This window comes from Euprymna scolopes, chromosome 17 (assembly GCF_053919585.1).
Source record: "Euprymna scolopes isolate OS-2025 chromosome 17, ASM5391958v1, whole genome shotgun sequence".
Taxonomy (NCBI): Eukaryota; Metazoa; Mollusca; class Cephalopoda; order Sepiida; family Sepiolidae; genus Euprymna; species Euprymna scolopes.
In genome coordinates this window covers 26,774,085-26,783,615 of record NC_136498.1, presented here as the reverse complement: position 1 = coordinate 26,783,615, position 9,531 = coordinate 26,774,085, and the positions used below count along the sequence as shown (strand labels likewise).

Genomic DNA, 9,531 nt, shown 5'->3' with positions numbered 1-9,531 from the left:
TGACCACCATATGATGTTCAATCTAGATGTTTCCTCAGGAACTTCTAGTCTGATCTGGCTGAGATTGTGTATTAACTTTTGTTATAATGAGCCGCGCACTAAGTATTATAACATCCGTTCAATGTACGGTTAAGAATCAATAGACATTAGTCACCACAATACCATATTTTTCTCGAGGTTTGGCATAAATCACCCATTCTAAGTAAACGGTCTATAACTTTTGCCAGTCGTTAAGTGGCTAAAATGTCTAGTTAATGCAACAAGACTTAAGTCAGTCATAAAGTTGCGCACTTCCGCCTGAAAACGACAGGATGTTGTTATATTACTTCTTCCTATATTATGAAGAATTTCTGAAGTTATGCCATGGAAGCATTAGTGACACAAAAACGGTTTATATGATCAGACTGAAATTTGCCATATTGGTTACTGTTATCGAAGGTCATATCGACGATCCATAGTCAAATTAAAAAAAACAAAAAAACCGGAAGTTGAAATTTCGCTCAAACTTTAACCTTGATAAAACGTTTCAAGTCCAATGACATAGGTCAAGATCATATATGCGAAATTTCATTGACTGTGTTACGGCATAATCGCGTTGACACACCGGTTCTCGTCAGATCACCGAAGTTAAGCAACGTTGAGCCTGGTTAGTATCAGATGGGTGACCATTTGTGAATTCTAGGCGCTGTATATGCTCTCCGCTTATCTCGGCATTTGTTTCCAGTCGTCCTGTACTTTACTTGCCACTGGTATTTAACTATGTCGTCTCAGGAGAGGTGTGGTTGGAGATTGTGCACCTCCTGCCACAATAAAAGTTCATGCGCAGGCAACCCTTCATGGGTATCCTTATTCTGCCCAAGACTTAAGGAAGCTGTTACGGGCAAAATAGTGAGTCTCTACGCTGAATATAACCAAAGTAATCACCCAAAGTATTACTTTCATTTGACCTAGATTTTAACATTTGACCTAAATATATCGAAATTACATCAGTTCTCTGTTAGACCATCACCGATACTTTACCAAAGGTTAATGACGATTGGTCAAGTGATGTAGACACTAAATTACACACAAGCAAAATACATAACCTACTGGCGGAGGATATAAAAGCATATTAGTATTGTACCCAAAGTTGGAGTGAGCCATGGCTTCATACCTTTCCCTGATTCATACGGAAAAATGGTGATAAGATTTCAGTTCATTTCATAGTCTGAATCGGTATCCAATACACTAATCACGCATTGTATATGAGCACTAGAAAGAAAAATAAACTACGAAAAAAGGTGGAAAATCGTATCTTTAATAAACCGTTCAAGCATTTAAATATCCTGGAGTACGTTACAGATTAAGTACTGAATATTGGGGTCATTGTTTTTATTGATATCATTCCAGACAATGCATAGAGTTGCTTGATGTAAAAATCTAAAAGAATACCACATAACTGCAAAAAAATGGCTATGGATAAATGTTAGATGGATTCTGACCAAGAGTACATCAATACTTTCCTTTTTATAAGAAATATCGCTCATAGAATGTGGTAACTAAAGAGCAAAATAAAGGAAGCGAGAGTTGCAAGGCTGTCGAAACTGAACACAAGCTCCAGTGTCTGCTCTCTTTTAAGTTAATTGGAATCACCAATGTAGAATGTGCTTTAATGATACATTGAAGATACGTCTATTCAGAAAAAAATAGTCATTCATTTTTATTGCCAATTTTTTAAGTGTTGGCTATTAACGAGAGTTCAAAAATTGCAAATGTGTTCTACATAAAAAAAAGGTTTAGATTTCTGAATTTTTGAGAATGGATTAAGCGGACAATTGTTCTCATCTCCAGTATAACCTGCATAACGTTTCGATCGATGTAACCTCCGACCTTCGTCAGGTGTAGATGTTATAGGGAAAGGCTGTCAACTTTCCATGTAAATAAGAAGAATATTAATTAAGTGAAAATGAGATTAGGATAAGCCTAGAATCGAACCCTGTAGACAAAGTTAAGAAATTAAGGCTATTGTTAATTCTTCTAGAAATCTGAATATTAAATATGTCAATAAAAGAATGAACAATGAAAATTACAAATATATTGTTAAAAAAATAAGTTAGGTTAAAAAATAGGTTAGGAGATTTTAATCGAAACTGAACACAAGCTCCGATTAAACCCGGGTCTCCAACTTCCACTGCAGACCCCCACTACCATGTCTCCTTCTCCAACATCAGGGGTCTACGTTCTAACCTTCCAGAGGTTAAAACCCAATTACAGGAGACTAAACCAGATCTTTTATTTTAAAGCCAAACTGGCATTGGACAAGCTATTTCCCTATATGAGTTCATAATCAAAGGATGCTCTAACTTAACTTCTAAATCTGACACCTAAGATCGCAATGTGCATGGAATATGTGCCTATATTAAAGATGGCTTTCCATGTGGTAGGGACATCTCCAGAGAAGATCCTAACTTACCCTATATGTGCTTCCGGGTTGCACTAGCTCACACTACCGCATTTATATTTACTGTCTATCGACCCCACAACAGAGGAGTTACTATCTTTAAAAGCATATCTGAGAAAATTGACCAAGTCCTATCTGCTTATCCTTCAGCTAACATTCACGTATGTGGAGACTTCAATGTTTACAACGTGGAATCGTTGACCCACTCAAACAAGACCGATGATGAGGGTGGTTTCTGCCATGATTTCTCCATTGCTTATGACCTCACTCAGATCGTTCACGAACCCACCCGTGTGCTCGACAATGACGGCCAGTATGCGAATCTACTAGACCTTTTTCTTACAACTTGCTCTGAACTATGTTCAGCTTCTATTCTGTCTCCTCTTGGATCTTCAGACCACTCTGTTGTATCAATTAAAATAAAAATGAAATATAATAAGTTCCCAAACGTACGTCTCCATTGTACAGTATATCGATACACTATGGCTGACTGGGATAGCTTCCGTACATTTATATTGGATCTACCTCTGTGTTCCATGTTTAAAAAGGATGTGTCCTCTATAGTATCAGACCTGACGGAATGGTTAATTGTAGGTATAGATCGTTTCATATCCTCGAAAAAGTTCCAGCAAAAACCTAACAGCCAGCCATGGTTCTCTCCAGAATGCGCTGATGCCATTGCGCACAGAAATCACTTTTTCCACTGCTTCCAACGTAATGGATGTATGAAAACTAAAGCCGCTTTCAGGACTGCCAGCAACCATTGTAAGAAAGTAATAAAGGACTCAAGAAAGTAGCTGAGCAGCGGCTTGATTCCCACCAGTTTGGCAAATAGCAAACAGAAACCTGAACAGAAGCGCGTGCTCTATCCCAACTATCATCAATGGACCTGAGGTAATCTCATCAGCATCAGTCCAAGCCAAACTCTTTGCCAAGAACTTTGCAGCTAATTCTACCCTTTGCGACAAAGGCCGCCAACTTCCAATATTTCCTCCTGTATCAGAAAACACACTATGTGATATACATATATTTGTACGTGATGTTGCCAAGCTAATTAAAAACCTTGATCCCAGTAAACCAACCGGCCCGGACAGTATTCCAATTATAGTACTCAAAAAACTTCAACCAAAACTAGCGCCCATACTTACAAAACTGTTTAAACGTTGTCTTAAGGAGAATTTCTTCCCATCACCCTAGAAAATCTCATCAGTATGCCCTGTAGTTAAGAATTCAGGTGATCGCTCATCCCCCTCTCAGTACAGACCAATAAGTCTTCTGTGCGTCATGAGTAAGTTGCTGGAATCTGTGTTAAATACAGAAGTAATCAACCATCTCAACAAAAATAACCTTAGTGACATACAATATCGTTTCCATTCTGCTAGATCAACAGCAGATGTGCTTACAGTTATATCTCATAGGATTAGCGAATCTCTCGACGGAGGCAACTTTTCTAGGGCAATTGCTCTTGACATATCTAAGGCCTTTGATGGGTTTACTTCATAAGATCTCTAGCTATGGTATAGCTGAAAGTGTCTTCTCAATTATTAAATCATTTCTTTCTGACAGGTTCATAAGAGTAGTAGTTGATGGGCAAAAATCAGAAGCTCACAGTATTAATGCTGGAGTCCCTCAAACGTCCATCCTGGGCCCAACTCTTTTGTTGATCTACATTAATGATCATCCAAATCACATCCTTACATCATTTGTAGATATTTATGCAGGTGACTCTACCATATATGGTATCACATCTAAGTCAGTAATCGACCAATTTCTCTCTGATCCTCTCCTCTCATCTTGAGCACGTTGTAAAATGGGGGAAAGAGTGGCTGGTTACTTTCAATGCATCTAAAACCAAGCTTCTCTCTTTACATCATAAACGTCCTGATCCCCATCTGGCATCAGTTGAAATGAATGGCTCTCATCTTGAGGAGGCCTCAAGTTTTGACAAGCTTCTGGGCTTGACCTTTACTTCTGATCTTAAATGGAACAGGGACATCAAATCTGTTGCCAAGGCCGCTGGAAAAATGGTGGGATCCTTCTATAGATCCAGTAAATATCTCACTGCTGATGCAATTCTCTATATAAGAGCCAGGTACGTCAAGCTGCTAGAAAGGACTTGTCCTACCTTGACAGAGTTCAAAATGGACTGCATAGTCTCGTAAGATATATCCTTTTCTCTTCCCTGCAACCTCTATCTCACAGAAGAGATGTTGCGAGTTTGTCTCTGCTGTATCGTTATTTTCATGAAAAGTGTTCGACTGAGCTTCAGTCTATAGTCCCCACTCGTCAAACTTTCACAAGAAACACTCGTCTAGTTGAAAACACTATCAATAATTCCCCCACTCGTTATCTGTGCCTAAACCTAAACGTAGATTCCATGAACAAAGCTTCTTTCTTAGAACTGAACGCCTGTGGAATTGTCTTCCGTTTTCCTGCTTTCCAGCTGACTACAATATGGTTGTCTTCAAGTCTAACGTAAACAAGTTCTTGATGAGCCGTCCCACTTGTTAACAAATTTACCGAATTTCCATTACTAACAATTACTATATTCTCCAATTTATACTGTACATTCTTTAACGTTTATCCTCGAGTGGCCTCTTGGCCTTGATAAGTGGTGACGCCTATGTGAAAAACAGGGAGAGGATTCTTTTGTTTGCAGAAGTGTGTTTTGGGCAAACACATGCATAATCACGTCAAATTAGTCACTTTTGAAAACACACTTCTGACCTCAAAGACAAAGGACAATTCTCCATATAGTTACATGTGTTCGTCAGTCAGTCAGTCAGTCAGTCAGTCAGCTAGTGAGTCAGAGAAAGAGAGAGAGAGAGCGAGAGAGAGAGCGAGAGGGGGAGTTGACAGTCAGTCAGTTGGCAGTCAGTGGTCAGCTGACCCTTTGGAAGCGAAGGGTACAAGATTAACCATCTAGATACATTGTGAATTCCTGACGTTCATTCGACTGGTCGATCTGATAAATAAATAAGTCATCATCATGTGTAATACGTGTTGTCTCGTGCCGTCATTCAGTTACAACAGAAAATGTAATTGTTATTATCATAATCTATAATGAACATTCTTTAACCCGTCGATGATTATCTCCCTTCCTCTGTGTTAAGAACTTGTATACATCTCCAGTCAGTATATATATATATATATGAAGTCCCAAGCACCCCATAACTGTAATATATATAAATGCCTTCTCTCCCTCATTATCACTATTGTTATATCCGTCATATATATTGTCCCAATATGAATCCCCCGTCATTTCTTTTCAATATGAAAACTCACTATACAACATAAAGTCGCCGTGTTTTTGCACGAAAAAACTACTCCCATTTTTTTCCTGCAAAAACATGTCGACTTATACACCTGACGAAGGTCGGAGGTTACATCGATCGAAACGTTGTGCAGATAACTCTAAAGATGAGAACAATTTGTGTGTTAGGAAAAATAACTACACATGTTCGTTTCGGTTGTCTCCTGTGCGTTATGCTCTCCATACCTGTTCTTTTCAGCCTCCTCGACATGTTACTGCAATTTTCTGTGGTATCAGTGGAGACCAGCGCTTTCACATTGTGTTTTTTTAATTGAAAATTTTTTTGCAGTTTTAATTTCCTTTCTAGCTTTTTTTATTATTATTTCTAAAGCAACTTTCATGTCACATGATATTCGTAGTTTATATTGGTTGGCTTCTGCATTCCAGGGTTTTTCTTAAAATTTTAGATGATTTCGTTATTGCCATACGTTTTATAGTCGCAGTTTCATCTTTAATTCGGATTTTTCTTGGTCTTTTTCGGGATCGTTCATAGTGCTCCTACTGTTGTTGGCATTGTATTGGCCTTTTTCGTGTTCAATATGTTTTTCAGTGCTCAGAGAAGTTCTGTGTATTTGCTTCGTTTTCCTTATTTCTTGTAGTTTATCAGAACTACAAAATGGGCTTTTTGTTTTACTCACGTTTACCCCTAACAAGACATATCCCCACTTGGACGTATTGGACGTAAAGGACTACTATTTGATACCATACCTAGGAAAGATTAACAAGATGTTGGTTTACGCTACATTTAAACTTCTGCATATCAGTATAGTCAGAGAAGCAGGAAGCAGGAAGGGAATTCCAAAATATAGCTGTTCGAGGGAGGAAACTATTAGAGTAGAAAGCTTTCAGGCATCCAGCCACCTCAACAGTTATGATATTTGATATTCTTGCTTGGATGAGTTTATCTCTTTATGCAGCCGTATCCTAGAGAATAATGTAATATTCGTTTGTCAGTATTGTTTCTGGTTTGTGTCTGTACTATTTGTCTGCATTTTCAAAATCCAGTTGTTTGCGCAGTTTTTTAATGCATTTCTTCCCCATACACAGTTGTGTTTTTTTTTTTTTGCTTTTGGGGCTATTTTGTTGCATTCATTTATTATGTAATCATTTTACGGAATCTGCATTTAGTGTTTTCCAGAGTTTTGTCTATTCTTAAATTTGATCTAGTTCGTTCTAATCGCATTGCTCTGTGCAGCTGTCAATTGCGGTTTTGTGATTTTTATCTGTTCTAGTTTTCTTTTATTAGCCATGTGCTAGTATTGGCAGGATTCTATTCTCATGTAATTGTTTCAGTTCCGACTTTTTTGTCTCGTCTTCTTTCTCGTATACGCTCGCGCGCACACGCATATACATTATTGTTGGAACGATTAATAGAAATCGGTAATCGAAAAATCGAGAAAATGGACAGGTTTAGGGTATTGGAATCGGAAAAATTGGTACCTAATTTCTGATGCCATAAATGTATTTTGTATTGTTTTTTCTTTGTTTGCATTTGGTTAAAACTTAATTCTTCATGGTTCGTATTAATGATGAAATGATAAACATTTGAAACTAAAAATTTACTGACCATCCATATTTGCAAAATTATATGTACACATTTCATGGGGTTTTCTGTAATCATCTGCAAAAAAAAATAAAACAAAACAAAACAAAAAAACAAGAAAAACAAACAAAAGGTTTGAAATTTCGAAGACTCAAAATCGGCAATTGTATCAGAATTGGGAATTTAAAACAGAATCGGTAATTGTATCTGAATCGAGAAAAAATATTCGAATTGCCCCATCACACACACACACACACACACACACACACACACACACACACACACACACATATATATATATATATATATATATATATATATATATATATATATAGAATGGAACTCAAGGTACTATGTTGAGCTGACTTTATGTTCATGTAATATTGAGGAATAAACAAATTTGTGCTTATGACATTATTACTAAGTAATCCGGAATTGTTAAATCTTTTCAACTAAACTAAACCAAAATTTATATATATATATACACATATATATATATATATATATATATATATATATATATATATATGTGTGTGTGTGTGTGTGTGTGTGTATGTGTGTGTGTGGAATATCATTTTCCAAACAAAAAGAAGAAAGACAGATGGCAAAGGAGTAATATTAATTGCCATTCTATCAAATAAACTATTCACGCTCAATTGACCTCTACTTAAGATGTAAATGTCACCGCATATATATATATATATATATTTATATATATATATATATATATATATATATATATATATATATATATATATATATATATATATATTAGAAGGGCTAGAAGAGAAAAGGGGGTGATGAGAAAGATAGAGAGACATTTTTTCATTTTGATTTTTTTTCCTTTTTAAAGGCATATCACCTCTTTTCTAGGTTATTAATTGCATTTTTATCGTAAACGACTCATTTAACGAACTGCTATTTTACCCATAGCTGGAGGTGGGTTGCGATGCCTTTCCAGATGCTATGCTGATTTAAGTAATATATCCGACTGGATTTACACTCGACAATTGTTCGCAGCGATTTCTACCACATAACTCCTGATCCCACACTCTATTATCCGAAAGAGGAACAGAAAACAATCCTTACAATAAACATGTCGACATTACTTGTATTGATCGTACTATTGTTCTCATCTTGAGTGTTATTTGTGCAACGTTTCGGTTGGTTCGGCCTTCGACCGTCCCCAGGCATGTTGGTTCTTGTTAACTCAAAGAATACGAAAATATCCACAGAGCCAGTACCCTTTCTCTTTTCTTTTCTACACAATACCTAACATGGCTGAGGACGGCCGTAGGTCAATCTGACCGACACGTTGCACAAATAACACTCAGGATGAGAACAATAGTTCGATCAATACAAGTAATATAAACAATCATCTAAAACAATCAGAACATATCGATATTTTTTTACAAAAAATAATTAGAAAATTATTAGAAGGAAATTATTTTAAATAATTCTATCTTTATATAACCTTGATTAACGGGGAAAATAATAATGTCGTTCATTAAGTTTCGTCTGTGTTTGTTTATAATATCACGTCAGCTGTTTATTGTTTTTTAAGAAGAAATTATTTACTGAAATTTAATATCTCACTTGGCCGGTGTAATGTAAAAGATTCCCCTTATTCTTTTTTATATATAAGAGAGAAAAAGCTATTTTTAAGATCGGATTTTTTTTTTTTCAATTTTCGATACTTATCGAATGAATTACTGCATTAATCACCAAACTCAAATATCAGCTGACGTGATATTTTAAACAAACACAGACGAAATTTAATGAACGACATTAACATTATTATTCTTCTTTTTCCCAATTAATCAGCCTGTCAAATTAGTCCTCGTAATATATAATAATCAATAGTGGATTGATTCTATAATACATACATACTCAATCTGCATAAATTAAAATATCATATTTAAGCGTATTGTACGACCAGACAACTCCGGGCTTCCTAGCCAGTCAATCCTAATGTAAAAAATGATGACTGATGGAGAGTTAACAAGAGGATGTTGATCGACATCAAGCGCTAGTTAAGCTCACCAGTAGCAAATGGCGCTTATTTGTGCGGCAAGATCTGTCACGGAATTAGATAAAACTGGGTCAGAATAGGCAATCATGAGCCATTCATTATGATCTGCACTGACTGAACACTGGACAGCCAACACAGATTATATGAAGATAAAGATATTTAAAATAACATAATCGTTTTAGAACATATCTAAGAACACTACC

General features: G+C 36.3%; 1 pseudogene; it reads left to right on the top strand.

Annotated features, from left to right (window-relative positions):
* The first annotated feature begins 577 nt into the window (after positions 1–577).
* On the top strand, positions 578–694 carry LOC145297113 (5S ribosomal RNA; annotated as a pseudogene).
* The last annotated feature ends 8,837 nt before the right edge of the window (positions 695–9,531 follow it).